Source organism: Triticum aestivum, chromosome 5A (genome assembly GCF_018294505.1).
Source record: "Triticum aestivum cultivar Chinese Spring chromosome 5A, IWGSC CS RefSeq v2.1, whole genome shotgun sequence".
Classification (NCBI taxonomy): domain Eukaryota; kingdom Viridiplantae; phylum Streptophyta; class Magnoliopsida; order Poales; family Poaceae; genus Triticum; species Triticum aestivum.
The window spans coordinates 180,869,358-180,886,868 of NC_057806.1; positions in this window are offsets into that span (position 1 = coordinate 180,869,358).

A 17,511-nucleotide genomic window follows, 5' to 3' on the forward strand; every position below is an offset into this window, starting at 1 on the left:
AAATGCATCAATTTCCTCTTGAAGCTTGTCCTTGCCTTTTTGCTTGTAGTCTTGTGGTGGAAGATCATCCTGAGCTTGTGTCCCCTTGAAAGAAGTATCATACTTCTCTTGTTGAGGAACAAACTTTGTCTTGGGGTATTGATCTTCTTCCCACTCAACTCCATTGGCATTGAACTTTCGTTCAAAACCAACACCTTGATTCTTCCGGTGCATTCCTTGCTTGCGCACAATTTCCTTGAATTGCTTACTCCTGGCAAGGCTTTTGTACACTCCTTTCTCTATAATTCCCTTCAATAAGCTATTTTCTTGCTCAAGTGTAACTTGGCTAAGAGAATCATTAGTGGAATCAAGAGAACTACTAGAAGCAACAATATTGGATTTAGCATGATCATTCTTACTGCTAGAGGAAGAATCTTTCTTGTTCTTTTTACTAGACTTGACTTGAGGCATGTAAGTGGATAAGAGTAAACGCTTGGCAATGTAAGAAGAACTTTTCTTGCGGAGATCATCATTGATTGCTTTTAAGAACTCATGCTCTTGCTCAAGATTGAGCTTTTCAAAGCGTAATTTATCATGAGCTCTTAAAAGTTCTCGATGATCTTCGAAGATAGTTTCATGAGCTAACTTAAGAGTGTTTAGTTCTTTAGTTAGAGCCTCAATCTTCTCCTTATCATTGTTATTTGTTTTAGCATGATTAATTGACGTTTCATCATAGTATTCATCACTAGAGTTGTCAACAAGCAAATCATCACCTAACAAGTCATCTTCATCACTATTGAAATCAACATACTCGGGGTGCGTTACCTTAGGACCTTTGGCCATGAAGCATCTTCAAATTCCTTCATTTGGTGAGTCAAATATGTCATAGGAGTTGGTTGACACAAGTGCTAGACCGGCAACACCTTCATCTTGAGTATCTTCAGAGTCGGAGTGATAACTTCTCTCGGAGTGGCTGTCGGAGTCGGAGCCGGATACCCATTCACCAACATGAGCTTGATGTCTTCGTTTTGTGTAGATCCTTGATGATTTTTCCTTCCTTTCCGAATCCTTTCTTCTCCGTGAGTATCTTCGTTCATAACGATCGTCTCTACTCCTTCTCTCTCTTGGTGGTGATTCTTTGCTTCTTCTTTTTGGAGAATCTTCTCTTCTCTTGTAGGGAGCCGTACACTCATTGGAATAGTGTCCGGGTCTTCCACAACTATAGCAGTTTCGCTCTCGACTAGAAGATCTTTTGTCATTGTAGGACCTTGACTTGAAGCTTCTATCTTTGCTTCTACTCTTGTAGAACTTGTTGAAGTTTTTCACCATTAAGCTCAATTCTTCATTGAAGTTTTGTTTCTCACTTGATGATGTAGGGGCTTCACATGAGGCTTTGTAGGCACCACTTGATTTGTTGTGAAGTTCCTCTTTATCCTTAAGTGACATCTCATGAGCAACAATTCTTCCAATCACCTCCGTTGGCTTGAGATCTTTGTAATTGGGCATCATTTGGATCAATGTGCACACGGTATCATATTTTCCATCCAAGGCTCTTAGAATCTTCTTGATGATGAATCTATCGGTCATCTCTTCACTTCCTAAGTCGGCAATCTCATTTGTGATGAGAGCAAGCCTAGAGTACATTTCAGCGACACCTTCACCATCCTTCATTTTGAACATGTCAAGTTGACTTTGAAGCACATCCAACTTGGATTCCTTGACGGAGTCGGTACCTTCGTGCATATCAATCAAAGTGTCCCAAATTTCCTTTGCATTCTCAAGATGGCTGATTTTGTTGAATTCTTCGGGGCACAATCCGTTGAAGAGAATATCACAAGCTTGAGCATTGTATTGCAACATCTTCAACTCATCCGCGGTAGCCTCACGGTTTGGTTCCTTCCCATCAAAGAAGTCACCTTGCAAACCAACACACACAATAGCCCAAACGGCGGGGTTATGTCCAAGAATATGCATTTTCATTTTATGCTTCCAACTAGCAAAATTAGTACCATCAAAGTAAGGACCTCTACGGTGATAATTTCCCTCGCTAGACGCCATACTCTCCTAGGTTGTGAAACCAAGGCTATGACCACCAAAAGCTATGGAGATCAAAGCAAATGGAGACCAAAGCTCTGATACCACTTGTAGGATCGAAAGTATGTCTAGAGGGGGGGCGATTAGACTACTTGACCAAATAAAAACTTAACCTTTTCCCAATTTTAGTTCTTGGCAGTTTTTAGCTATTGTAGGACAAGTCAAGCAATCATCACACAATTCAAGCAAGCATGCAAAGAGTATATTGGCAGCGGAAAGTAAAGCATGCAACTTGCAAGAATGTAAAGGGAAGGGTTTGGAGAATTCAAACGCAATTGGAGACACGGATGTTTTTCCCGTGGTTCGGATAGGTGGTGCTATCCTACATCCACGTTGATGGAGACTTCAACCCACGAAGGGTAACGGTTGCGCGAGTCCACGGAGGGCTCCACCCATGAAGGGTAATGGTTGCGCGAGTCCACAGAGGGCTCCACCCACGAAGGGTCCACGAAGAAGCAACCACCCACGAAGGGTCCACGAAGAAGCAACCTTGTCTAGCCCACCATGGCCATCGCCCACGAAGGACTTGCCTCACTAGCGGTAGATCTTCACGAAGTAAGCGATCTCCTTGCCCTTACAAACTCCTCGGTTCAACTCCACAATCTTGTCGGAGGCTCCCAAGTGACACCTAGCCAATCTAGGAGACACCACTCTCCAAGAAGTAACAAATGGTGTGTAGGTAATGAACTCCTTGCTCTTGTGCTTCAAATGATAGTCTCCCCAACACTCAACTTTCTCTCATAGGATTTGAATTTTGTGGAAAGAAGATTTGAGTGGAAAGCAACTTGGGGAAGGCTAGAGATCAAGATTCATATGGTAGGAATGGAATATCTTGGTCTCAACACATGAGTAGGTGGTTCTCTCTCAGAACATATGAGTTGGAATTGTGTATGTGTTCTGATGGCTCTCTCCACGAATGAAGAGGAGGTGGAGGGGTATATATAGCCTCCACACAAAATCCAACCATTACACACAATTTTCCAATCTCGGTGGGACCGAATCAACAAACTCGGTCGGACCGAAAAGGTAAACCTAGTGACCGTTAGAGATTTTCGGTGGGACTGACATGCAACTCGGTAGGACCGATATGGTTAGGGTTTGGGCATAACATACTCTCGGTGAGACCGATTACACATACACAATTCGGTGGTCAGGCAAACTCGGTGGGACCGATTTGCTCTTTCGATGAGACCGAAAAGTTACAAAAGGGAAACAAAGAGTTTACATTGCAATCTCGGTGGGACCGATTCGCTCTTTCGGTGAGACCGAAAAGTTACGAAAGGGAAACAGAGAGTTTGCAATCCCATCTCGGTGAGACCGAGATCCCTATCGGTAGAACCGAATTGCTAGGGTTTGGCAGTGGCTTATGTCAAGTGAAACTCGTTGGCGCCGGATAGAAAGAATCGGTAGGACCGAGTTTGGCTTAGGGTTTAGGTCATATGTGGATATGGGAAAGTAGTTGAGGATTTTGGAGCATATCACTAAGCACATGAAGCAAGAGGCTCATTAAGCAACACCTCATCCCTCCTTGATAGTATTGGCTTTTCCTAAAGACTCAGTGTGATCTTGGATCACTAAAATATAAAATGAAGAGTCTTGAGCTTTTGAGCTTGAGCCAATCCTTTGTCCTTAGCATTTTGAGGGTTCCACTTTCACATCCATGCCATGCCAATCATTGAGCTTTCCTGAAATAGTCATCTTGGAATAGCATTAGCTTAATGAGCTATATGTTGTTATGAATTACCAAAACCACCTAGGGATAGTTGCACTTTCAGACCACCACAGCGAACAAGAATCAAGACCAGGCGCAACCCGCCTTGTGGAAGGGCCCCGTGTGTCCCGCTCTGGCTCACGAGTTCCCAGACACACCTCGTCCAGCCATGCCGTGCAGGCCATGTGTCAGGGCGGGGTTGTACACAACCCGGGGGTACTCCGCAATAGGGAGTCCCCTCCCACAAGCTAGCGACGGACCAACGATCACCATGGTGATTTGTGCCCTTCCTCGCGCTAACTTGCAAGAACCTCATGAGGACTACAGCGGGCGGTACCGCGAACTCTCTCTCTCTTCTCCCATGCGATTCGCTTGCGCGTGAAAAGGGGGGCTCCTGAGCATCGCGACTCAGGAGCTCTTACTGGCTCTCCGGCCCTCACCCCCTGGCCTTGACCACGGCATCGCGACCTGGCATACCAGCGGTGGCTGAGCTCACTCGAGGGCCGGGACCTGAGGATGTAGAACACCAGGAAGAACATGGAGAAGAAGGGGAGGCCCGCACGGGCCTAACCTAGCTACCCGGCAGTGGACAACACCCAAGTCTGGTGTTGCACCTGAAGCCGGCTCCAGAATGCCAAGATAAGTCTCGTACCTGGACCAACCCAGTGCTACGACATAAGATTCTTGACTTTTCGCTACCCTATTGCGGCAACGTCGCCTCCCTTTCCCATCCTCGGGTATCTTCTTGCATGCTAAAGGGGACCTTGTGAGCATCGCGCCTCAGGAGCTCTTACTGGACCTCGGGCTGCTCACCTCTTGGCCTTGACCACGGCATCGCGATCTGGCATACCAGCGACGGCTATAGACTGCCTAGGGAGCTTGCTCTGAGCCCGACGGGAGCTCGGGGGCACGTAGCTATCGTCGCTCGTCTTCGAAGACTCCACGAGCTTGGGAGAGTTGCTGGACCACCAGGAGTCACCACTGTCGCTGGAGGAGCTACACGCGAGGCCTGTGGCAGGCTCAGCGCCCGCCGCTGCGCCATCCTGGTGACCTCCTTCAGGGAAGCACTCCAAGCGGCGGCCTTGCTTGTGGAAGACCTTGAAGAACAGCGTGGAGGCACCTTCATACTCACCGTGGATGGCGAGCGCACCGTCCGCGAGGCAGACTCGGGCAATCTCGCCCCAGCCTCGGGTAATGAAGATCCTCCCGAAGGCGACGACTTCAATTGCCGCTCCAGTCGAAATCGGCGTGCTACAGCCAAAAATCGAGAGGGCCCCTTGGCGGCATATCGGTGGTGAAGAACTGCGGGAGGCGAATCCAAGTGCTCGGGGGCATCGCCGCCCACAACATGAACTCGCGCGAGGAGTCCACAGCGTGGACCCCTGGGGCGACGGCGTGTGCCTCCGCGGCATGGCGGCCACGGCCCTGCCGTAGGTGGCGACGCTCATTGCTCCTCCCCCTGGAATCATCAGCGTGAGCATACAAGGGCAACGGGTACCCAGGAGGCGGCCTTTCGTACCACGGCCTCACACCACCGGCCTCACGACTATCTCACGACGATGGGGCCTCCTCTTCTTCGGCGGGAGCATCTCGGGCCCATTGAGGGGAGCCTTTCCCTTCCCCACGACCGAGAACCTCCGAATCGGCGCCATGACTGCACTAGCAAGGAGTGGAGAAAGGAAGGAGAAGAAGGAGGAGAGGCAGAGGAGAGACGGGTGATGGGGATCCGCCCCCACCTCCCATTTATAGCCAAGGGGTGGCCAACCACCGGCCTCCATGATCTAAGGTAATAATGATGGTTTTTCCTTGCATGCAGCAGGGACTCGTCAAGTCGAGAAGTTGCCGAGGCTGTGTAGGGAAGCAGAGACGCCCACGTCCAATCAGTCGCCATGCGTCAACGAGGGCTGCAGGCTATTGGGGCCCATGGCGCTCCGCACTTGCCCCTTGGCTTCGCCTCGAAGCCAAGCCCGAGCCCGCCTTGGGCCCGGGGGGCTACTGTCGACGTTCTGGGAATGGGGGTCCCCAGACTTGCCTACCTACAGCCCACGGCATGGCTCTGCAAGCGGGTTCGTACGGCCCATCTTCACCAACAAGCATTAAAGACCCTCGCGAGGTGACAAGCCTTGCGAGAAGGACGACACAAGACCTCCTCAAGAGCGGCCTCACCAGGTTGACTCGCGAGGAGCAGAGAGATCTAGGCAACCCTCATGAGGTTCCTATGACGTGAGCCATGCAATCAAGACCAGGCGGGTGCCAACGCGCACAGTGTCCTTGTTTCCTCTTTGGTGCTAAGGAGGCAAGCGTAGACGAAGAATACGGAGGCGTCAAGAAAAGGTTTCCATATCAGTGCAACAAGACCAAGACCAGCAGGACGGCAAGATGGAGGTCACCGTGGAGCCCAAGGCGGCATCAGCACCAGAGCCTTTGGCAGGCGACGACTGCTTTCGTCAGGATAACTTGTACTAGTTGTCCCCTTTCAAATTGGCCGTTGTTGGCTCCCTCCCCGCTCAATATGGGGGGAGAGGACTAGGGCCTCTATAAATAGAATTAGCCACCACAGTAGGAGGAGAGAGAACCTCAGCCATGTCAACCTGGACTAGATACAAACCATGCTCACATCCACCAAGAACAAGAACACCTCGCCTTAGGAGGTTGTTCTTCCTCTTGTACTATTCATCATCAGCCCAAGAGGCAATCCACCACACCACACTGGAGTAGGGTATTACACCACAATGGTGGCCCAAACCAGTATAAATCTTGTGTCCCTTGTGTTGCGAGTTTGTCGAGTTAGCCTTGGAGATCGTGGAAAGGTTGAGGGCGTGAGTTGGTAGGAGGAGATCTTCGCGCGCACCCTATTGTTTGAACCTTAAGGGTTTTGCTAGAACCTGAGATTCGACATTTGGTGCGCCAGTTAGGGGTGCGCCAAAGGCTTCTTCTTTGTCAACCTGCGCTTCGTCACTCCACCAAGCTCATGGCCAACGCTCGTCGAGCTCGCGCTGAGCGCCAGGCCGCCCTTGCCGCCTGCGTTGCTCAGACGGCTCCCATCGGCAGGCCTCCCCGTCGTTCTCCGTCACCCGCCGCCAATGTCGTCACCGGTCCGGCGGCAAACAAGCGTGGCAAGGTTGAGGGCATGAGTTGGTAGGAGGAGATCTTCGAGTGCACCCTAGTGTTCGAACCTTAAGGGTTTTGCCGGAACCCGAGATCCGACATGTTCCGCTTCTAGTGACCAATCCCTTTGCAGTAGAAACACTCAGTCTCAGGTTTAGGTCCAGACTTGGGTTTCTTCACTTGAGTAGCAACTTGTTTGTTGTTCTTCTTGAAGTTCCCCTTCTTCCCTTTACCATTTTTCTTGAAACTGGTGGTCTTGTTGACCATCAACACTTGATGCTCCTTCTTGATTTCTACCTCCGCAGCCTTTAGCATTGCGAATAGCTCAGGAATCGTCTTATCCATCACTTCCATATTATAGTTCATCAAGAAGCTCTTGTAGCTTGGTGGCAGTGATTGAAAAACTCTGTCAATGACACTATCATGAGGAAGATTAACTCCCAGCTGAGTCAAGTAGTTATGGTACCCAGACATTTTGAGTATATGTTCACTGACAGAACTATTCTCCTCCATTTTGCAGTTGTAGAACTTATTGGAGACTTCATATCTCTCAATCTAGGCATTTGATTGAAATATTAACTTCAACTCCTGGAACATCTCATATGCTCCATGACGTTCAAAACATTGTCGAAGTCCCAGTTCTAAGCTCTAAAGCATGGCACACTGAACTATCGAGTAGTCATCAGCTTTGCTCTGCCAGGTGTTCACAACATCTGGCGTTGCTCCTACAGCAGGTTTGTCACCTAGCTGTGCTTCCAGGACATAATTCTTCTGTGCAGCGATGAGGATAATCCTCAAGTTACGGACCCAGTCGGTGTAGTTGCTACCATCATCTTTCAACTTAGCTTTCTCTAGGAACGCATTAAAATTCAACGAAACAATAGCACGGGCCATCTATCTACAATAACATAGACATGCAAAATACTATAAATTACTATGTTCATTATAAATTAAAGTTCAATTAATCAAATTACGTAAGAACTCCCACTTAGACATCTCTCTAATCATCTAAGGGATCACGTGATCCAAATCAACTAAACCATGTCCGATCATCACATGAGATGGAGTAGTTTTCAATGGTGAACATCACTAGGTTGATCATATCTACTATATGATTCACGCTCGACCTTTTGGTCTTAGTGTTCCGAGGCCATATCTGCATATGCTAGGCTCGTCAAGTTTAACCCGAGTATTCTGCGTGTGCAAAACTGGCTTGCACCCGTTGTATGTGAACGTAGAGCTTATCACACCCAATCATCACGTGGTGTCTCGGCACGACGAACTGTGGCAACGGTGCATACTCACGGAGAACACTTATACATTGAAATTTAGGGAGAGATCATATTATAATGCTATCGTCGAACTAAGCAAAATAAGATGCATAAAGGATAAACATCACATGCAATCAATATAAGTGATATGATATGGCCATCGTCATCTTGTGCCTTTGATCTCCATATCCAAAGCACCGTCATGATCACCATCTCACCGGCTTGACACCTTGATCTCCATTGAAGCATCATTGTCGTCTCGCCAACTATTGCTTCTACGACTATTGCTACCACTTAGTCATAAAGTAAAGCAATTACATGGCGATTGCATTTTATACAATAAAGCAACAACCATATGGCTCCTACCAGTTGCCGATAACTGTGTTACAAAACATGATCATGTCATACAATAAAATTTAGCATCATGTCTTGGCCATATCACATCACAACATGCCCTGCAAAAACAAGTTAGACGTCCTCTACTTTGTTGTTGCAAGTTTTACGTGGCTGCTACGGACTGAGCAAGAACTGTGCTTACCTACGCATCAAAAACCACAACACAGTATAGTGATTGCTTTTTCATCTTCAGAAAGAACCCTGTTCATTCAATCCGATTCAACTAAAGTTGGAGAAACTGACACCCACCAACCACCTATGTGTGAAGCACGTCGGTAGAACTAGTCTCGCGTAAGCGTACGCGTAATGTCGGTCTGGGCCGCTTCATCCAACAATACCGCTGAATCAAGAAACAACTAGTGACAGCAAGCAATATGTATATACCCACACCCACAACTCCTTTGTGTTCTACTCGTGCATATAACATCTACCCATAGACCTGGCTCGAATGCCACTGTCGGGGAACGTAGTAATTTCAAAAAATTCCTACGCACACGCAAGATCATGGTGATGCATAGCAACGAGAGGGGAGAGTATTGTCTACGTACCCTCGTAGACCGTAAGCAGAAGCGTTATGACAACGCGGTTGATGTAGTCATACGTCTTCACAATCGACCGATCCTAGTACCGAAAGTACGGCACCTCCGCGATCTGCACACGTTCGGCTGGGTGACGTCCCATGAACTCACGATCCAGTAGAGTGTCGAGGGAGAGCTTCGTCAGCACGACAGCATGATGACGGTGATGATGATGCTACCAGAACAGGGCTTCGCCTAAGCATCGCTACGATATGACTGAGGTGGATTATGGTGGAGGGGGGCACCGCACACAGCTGGAAACAATCAACTTGTGTGTTCTAGGGTGCCCACTTGCCCCCGTATATAAAGGAGCAAGGGGGAGGCCGGCCGGCCTTGGGGCGCGCCAAGGAGGAGGAGGAGTCCTCCTCCTAGTAGGAGTAGGACTCCCCCTTTCCTAGTCCAACCAGGAGGAGGGAGGGGGAAGGAAGGAGAGAGAGAGAGGGAGGGAAAGAGGGGCCGCCGCCCCCCTCGTTGTCCAATTCGGACTCCCAAGGGGGCGGGGGGCGGGGGGGCGGCCAGCCCTATGGCCCCTCCTCTCTATCTCACAAGGCCCATGTTGGCCTATTAGTTCCCTAGGGGTTCCGATAACCCCCCGGCACTCCGATAATTATCCGGTGACCCCCGGAACTCATCTGGTGTCTGAATATAGCCATCCAATATATCAATCTTTATGTCTCGACCATTTCGAGACTCCTAGTCATGTCCGTGATCACATATGGTGTAACACCCCGAATGTAACTTGCCTTATCTGTATTCCAACTCTTGCCATTTCTGGCACTAAGTTATGTTATTTCCTTGTTGTCGAGTTTTTGTCTCTGTGTGTTTTGTCTTTGCCATACATCTCATATCATATCATCATGTGCATTGCATTTGCATACGTGTTCGTCTCATGCATCCGAGCATTTTCCCCGTTGTTCGTTTTGCATTTCGGTGCTCCTATGTCCTCCGGTGTCCCTTTCTATCTCTTTTCATGTGCGGGCGTTAAATGTTTTCAGATTGTACCGAGACTTTCCATGCGGCCTTGGTTTACTACCGGTAGACCGCCTGTCAAGTTTCGTCCCATTTGGACTTCGTTTGATACTCCAACGGGTAACTGAGGGACCAAAGAGGCCTCGTGTGTGTTGCAGCCCAACACCTGTTCAAAGTGGCCCAAAACCCACCAAAACCTCTCCCATCACCTAGGCCGTTCGGTCATGATCATGTGGCCGCAAACCGCACCTCATTTGGAGATTCCTAGCTCCCTCTACCTCTATAAATAGCCCCTCCTCTGAAATCCCAGGTCTCCTCTCCCCCCTAACCCTAAAATTTCCCTCGCGCCGCGCCGGACGTGTCCGAATCCGGCCGGACAAGCCGCCGCCGCTGCCCGCGCCCTATCGGCTTGCGCCACGTGGCAACCGACCCCCGTGGCCCAGATCCGCGTCGCCCCGCGCCTTCCTCCCACGCCACCAAGCGCGCCGCCCGGCTCCGCCCTTCGCCGCCATCGCCGGCCACCGAGCTCTGGCGAGCTCCGCCAGTACCGTCCCAAGGTAGCCGCACCTCGTCGGGCCCCGTCGTCTCGTCCTTTAACCCCGCGGACATCGCCCCTTGCCGCCCGACCGCCGGCGCCGCCCCGGCCCCTCAAGACCGGCAAGTACCGCGCCTCCGGTGAACAGCTCCGGCGCCGTCGATGCTCGGTTCGTGTGCGTGCTACAGTGCATCGGCCCGATCTGATCTGGATCTGAGACGAGGGGTTGACTTTTTCGTCCGAAACCCTAATTTTTTGCATTCTTCCACATGTCATAACTTCATCACCGTTGCTCCGATTCGTGCATGTAGCATATCAAAATGTCCGTCTCGACAAGTACTTCATTTCATCTCATGGCATCATTTTCATTTGAGCTTAAATAGTCTTGATCGCGAGGGTCTGAGATTGCTGAGTCCCCGTGACTCACAGATACTTTCAAAACCAGCTTGCAGGTGCCGATGATATCGTGCAGGTGACGCAACCGAGCTCAAGGAGGAGCTCGATGAAGATCGTGTTCATTAAGTTGTTCCATTTTCTAGTTGATCGGCAGTGGAGCCCAGTTAGGACGATCGGGGATCTGTGTAGCATTTGGGGTAGTCTTCTTTTATTTTGGGTTCCGTAGTCGGACCTTGATTGTATGTGGATGATGTAATGCTTTATTCATGTATTGTGTGAAGTGGCGATTGTAAGCCAACTATGTACCTCCTTTCTTATTCATTACATGGGTTGTTGTGAAGATTACCTCACTTGCGACATTGCTTTCAATGCGGTTATGCCTCTAAGTCGTGCTTCGACACGTGGGAGATATAGCCGCATCGAGGGCGTTACAAGTTGGTAATCAGAGCCTTCCCCGACCTTAGGAGCCCCCTGCTTGATCGAATCATTGTCGTTGTTGAGTCTAGAAAAATGTTTTGAGTCTTATAGGATTATATATATATCAGAGAGTAGGATTCTTTTTACTCCTTAGTCCCTTCGTCGCTCTGGTGAGGCATCCTGACGTAGAGTTTTGACTCTTCTCTCCTCAAATTTCACTAAAAAAATTTAGGATCACGCGGGTATCTTGGAATCGTTCCGATGGTTTTGTGACGAGAACATTGTTCTTGGTGCCTCCTGACCTTTAGGGGTTGTGGCAGTGTCCCGGGGAGTTGAGCTCCGAGGTGTTGTCGTCACAATTTTATTGTTGCAATTCTGGAATACCTGGGTTTCGCCGACATCGAAAATCTCTTTTATGCAGTTGTTGGTGAGATAACCTCGACGCCACCCAGTACTGGGGCGGGAGTTCGGGAGTATTGCCATAACTCGTATAACGGATGCTTTTCGAAGGTTGAGGTGAATGATTTCCGAAGGTTTCTTGGTTATGTGTTGAAGGATGGATACAGCTGGATGTAGGATTTGCTAGTTTTCGGTGAGATATTATGCTTCCCCTGTATCCCCAACACCTGATTGCATAACCGGAAAGTTTCGGGAGTTTATAAGTGGGAATTCAAGTAGCTCTTAGGATATCTTTCCGACAGATGTATGATATGAAATTGGGTTCGACGTCTAGTGGTCCGCCTATCCACGGTTGGTTTTGCAGTGGTCTCGTTGTGTCTTAAAGAGTCCTTGGCTATGCTGACTCGGGGACGCTTCGTATGTCATGTGCACTGCCTTGTACATGATGGTGTTGTACGATCGATCCCGTGTAGGCCCCACCACAAAAACTTCGGACGAAATCTCTATCATATGTTTGTTTTGGCTTATTTTTGCAAGCCAATCCTTTGTTTTGTTTTTTAGTTGTGGTATTCGAGTTGCTTCAATGTGAAATGTTGATTCCATACCTTTCCTAAACGGTGTTCTCATATTTCTATGTGAATACTAATACCTCTTGGTCATCGAGGTTGTCATGTTAATTCTTTTTCAACAGGCGTATTTATCTTCAAGTGGATCCGATCATTTTCAACATACGCAAGACCAACTCAAAGTTTTCGCAATGTGTTTGTTTCATCCTTCCCAAGTTGCCTTTGTTTTCCCACCCACCCACCCCTTTTTATTCAAGGACTCAGATTTCTTAACCAAGTATCCATCTTATTGACGTAAAATCCATTCAGTCTTTTCTTTCAATGTTCTTACCCGGTGATTCTCATGAAGATTCTAACGGAGCTTTTAGTTCGTCATTCCTCATTCTTTTTCTTCTTCGGTGGATTCAATCCAAGTTTTGTAAATCATATCCTTTTTCCTCGTTTCAAATGTCTTGTTATGCCGGTGCACCTCCTAATCTTCCCCGCGTGCTATTCAATTGTTCCGGAGTGCTCAAGATATCTCAAAAGGCTCGTCTTTTCATCCAAACATCCATTCAACCTATTTCGGGGTTGTTACCTCATTCAAGCTATTTAATTCAACCGGTGCATTCTCTCTTTTAAATCGTTTTCAATGGTGTTTCTATTGAGTGGGCCCTAACCCACGGGTCTTTTTTCAGGATCTTACCTGACTCTTCTATTCTCCCGGAGCTTTTCAAATTCATCTCAAAGTTTGACGTAAGAATGAATTATCATCAGTCATGTGTATTTCTCCAAGATCTTTCAAATTCTTTCATCGTTGGTTCAACCTTTCTAATTTTCATTCCGGAGTGCCTCAACAAATCATGGTGGTGTTTCTCGTCGTCATTCTCAGATTTTGAAGACCGAAGAAGAGTTTCTCCTCAATCTTATCTGTCTCTCAAGATTCATGGTTCTAGCTTGTTTACCATCCTCTCATAATTGTTTTCGTTTGCGAGAATTCTTTTCACCCATCCGAAGCAAAGATTTTTCAGTGTGATCATCCGGAGCCCATCATCTCAGATTTATTCATTCCAGCTTTCAGCTCTCATTCTCCAAATCTTACCAGTGCATCGATCAAATATCCTCTAATCAATTCTTGATCTCTTCGTTCTCACATATCTAAATCCCCTCAAGTATCTTCATTCGTTCTCTAATTCTGTTCGGTGTTTCTTTATCTTTTCTTCGTTCATTTTCAATTCTTATGGTGGTTCGTTCAAGATTTCTCGTCCTTCATTATCATATTAATTGATTCGTTGTTTCAATCGTATCGGTGGTTCGTTCAAGACTTCCTCAAGTTTGCGCTCTATCTCTCTTAATCCTTTCTACGAGAATAAGTAGTATGCCAAATCCGTTGTTTGCCATCAATTTAATTGGTGAGGGATAAGCATAATGTAATTCTTATTCTTGTTTCATCGAGCAAATTCAATTCCTGCTTTCTGGAGTGGTTCATCATATCACATTCTCAGTGCGAGATGCTTTATCTTTTCTTTCCCGGAGTTCCAAGATCTCTCAATTATATCATTTCAAAGCTTCATCTAATCATTGCAAGGCTTCAATCTTATTGTTTTCATCCTTCACTTCCTTTTGATTATTCTTTTGTTACCGGAGTTTCTTCATGTAGGCTCTACATGTTGGTTCAACAAGGACTTAAATTCCTTCTCGAAGTGCTCAACAAGATTCTTTTCAGAGGAGCTCAAGCATTCTTCATCTTGCAATCCGGAGTGCAATTGTTCTCCCTTATCATTTGAGGTGATAATGTATTTTTCTTCTTTCACAAGAATGGGATATTTAAATCCATTAATCTCTTCGTTGGAGTTGGCTTGTGTCATATTACACCTAAAGCTTTCCCTAGGATTTGGCTACTTATGGTGGTTATAAACGACCCAAATTCTTCTTCTATCCTCCCGGTGATATAGTTTCTCGTCTCCTTGTTCATATCAATCCAATTCTTTTCCCGTGAGTGGCAGGTTGTCACCTCATAATTTTGAGAGGTATTCCATAAGACCATATCAAGTTTATGCTTTTCGTTGTTGATAATCCAACAACTCCATTCCAGCATTTTTTGTAAGCGTGCTCTCTCTAGACCTTGTTTTTCCCTCTGTTTATGTCATTCCATTCTTTCTCTTCTTCCAGAGGCTTTGAGATGTTGCTCTTTTCACTCATCATCTCGAATGGTGAGGATTGTATTCTTTTCGTGCTTATCCTTTTAACTGGAGTGTTGTGCCCATTGCTCAAGTTCTATCATCTTATCAAGTCTTCTTATCACTTTTCCAACCGGAGTGTTATCGTAATTCATCCTTATCGTCCCTTGTACATCTCATTTCAACCGGAGTGCTTGTATGTATTTCTTGTCCATTGCAACCCTTTTATTATGCTTTTCAACCTACAAGGTTCTCGTAATGTTCCTTGTTCCTCTTTTCTACCGGTTTGTTTTCAACTTTGTTCATCTTTGTTGTATTCTTTCTTTCATTTTGTTCAACCTCTCAAGGTTCTTTGGTTTCACTCGTTTCTCAAAGAAGAAACTTAGTTTTACCGTTTGTCTTCCTCTTCCGTTTTTCCCTCCGGTGCCATCCTAGATCTCGGGACGAGATCCTCTCGTCGTGGTGGAGTGTTGTGACGCCCCAAGAACGGAGCTTCAGGTGTCTTCCAGGTTTTCCGGGTTTCGTCGTGTGATTTGTTTGGTTCATTGCATTCATCATTGCATCATGTCATCATGCCATCATGTCATTAATCTTTGCATCTCAGATCTACTAAATAAACCGTATGGATCTTCGATCCATTTAAACCGACGGAATTCACATGGTGATTCTGTTTATAACATATCCTCCCGATATTAGGGAGCTATATTAAATATTCCAATAATTTGGATTCCCCATAAACACACTTGCAAAATATCCCAATGTCGTTGTTATCTAAATTCTTGGTCTCCAACATTGCCATATATTATTTCATCATATTCCGGAGCTCTACCAAAAATCGGAACATTTTTGGACACCTCTAATTCCTAGCCCTTGTTCAAACCATTTGAATTATATTCAAATGACTTTGAATTAAATTCTTGCAATCATGCCTCTCCTATTTTTCGTGGACCGTACGCATTTTTGCGAGTCCGTGAAAATTATCCCCATGCCCAGATTCCATCCCTAACTTCTCTTTCTTTTCTTTCTCCTTTTCTATTTTGTTTTTAAATGGAAAAAGAGAATTTATAGAAAGAGAGAGAGAGGAGGAAGTCAGCCCAGCTGGGCCTCCCAGCCATTTGCGCCTAGGCCCTTTTGGCCCAAGGCCATCCCGCAGCCCAGCCGGCCCCTCCCTACCTAACCCTAAACCTCTCCCTGGCCCGACCCCCATCTCCCTTGCATCTTTCCAGCGCCGCTAGGAGCCCTGCGCTCGATTCCATCTCCCCTTTCCCTCCCGCAGCGCAGACACCTCCTGCTCGATCTTCCTCTGCTCCCTTCTCCTCGTTGTGGTTCTCCCGTGCGCCACCCTGCCATGGACGTGTCTTACTCCAGTAAGGCCGCCGCGCCAAGTCCCTGGAGCCGCACGCCCGGCGCCCCTGCAGCCTCCCCTCCTCTTCCATGGCCTCAAGCTCGCCAGGCCGTTGCTCCCTCATCCGCCACTGGCCAGGTTGGACGGCCACCTGCCGGATCCGCGAGTCCCGTGGCCGCCCTCTTCATTTTCGGCGGGTCTCGCACCGCGGCAAGCCCTGCCCCACCTCTGCCTTGTTCGAACAGGAAGGAGGACGCGCCTCTGCAAGTCCCGCTCGAAACTCCGCCTTCCCTGCATCCCCTTCGCCACCGGCAGCAGCAGCAACTGCTGCACCCTTTCAACACGCCCCGGCCTTGCTTCTCCTCCGCGCGCCATGGCCTTGACCCCCTGCTCCACCTCGACAACCTGCCAAGCACCGGTGACCGAAGATCCCAAGTGCTCTTTAGATCGTAAAGACCGGCAAGTCCAACTAGTTCCGATGCCCCAAGGACGACTACGCGGTGTTGTGTCAAGTACCTAAACCATGTCTCCGGAATCGCCAAGACCGTCCTGAATATTGCCAAGTACCACTTGGGTTCCGGAATGTGACAAGTACCACGACGCCCGGAGTCCTCGGATCCGTCAAGTTCCACCATGAGATGTACAACTACCTCGACCTCGAAGACCTCGGAATCACCAAGTTCCCATGACGACAAGTGTGACCCTTCGGATGCGCCAAGTTCATCTACACAAAAACGCCTCATGTCGGCAAGACCCGCAAGTCGGATCCCGAACGATCGACGTCTCGTGGACCGTGTACAACTACCGTCGCCCCGAAGACGTTAGAGCCATCAAGTATCTCTTCGAAACGAACGTGAACAACTACCGTCGCAAGAACGGGACTGAAAAGTCCGAAGACCTCAAGTACCACGACACTGATGACATGAATGTCTATGGAAACTCGTGCAATGATATGTCACATCCCTGGTCCTGTTATGCACTAGGCTAGACCTCATGTGAGCATCATGTTTTAATTCAAATGAAATTTGAATTGAGGGATTTTTTTAAAGCCTCAGAAACCTTCTAAAAATGATCAACATTAAAATCTTCTCAAAGAAGTCCAAGAAAATGTTCCTCTTAGTCTCTGAAAATATTGCAAAGAGGTAAAACTCAAAACAATATTTTTGGTATCTCAAAGTTAATTATTTTGGGCCTTTGAATTAAATAAATAACTATTTGCATTGGATATATATTTGATATATAAATAATATATGTCCAATAATGCTGGAACATTTTATGTGGTTTGGTATATTTTAACTCTAGCCACATAACTATTTTCAGGATTTTATAAAATGGTTTAGTATTTTACTAGACTAAAACAACACAGAACAAAATAGATAAATAAAAACAGAAATAGAAAGAGAGAGAAGGACTACCTGGCGCTCACCTGGTAGCCCACCTGGCCCAGCAGCACGGCCCAGCCCATCTCCACTTCCCCCCCCCCCTGTCGCCTTCCTACTCGCGCCAGTAGGCACAGGCGCGTGGCCGACGCACGCCGGCGCACGCCCCGGCCACCTCCTACTTGCCGCTCCACCTCGACACCCCGGAC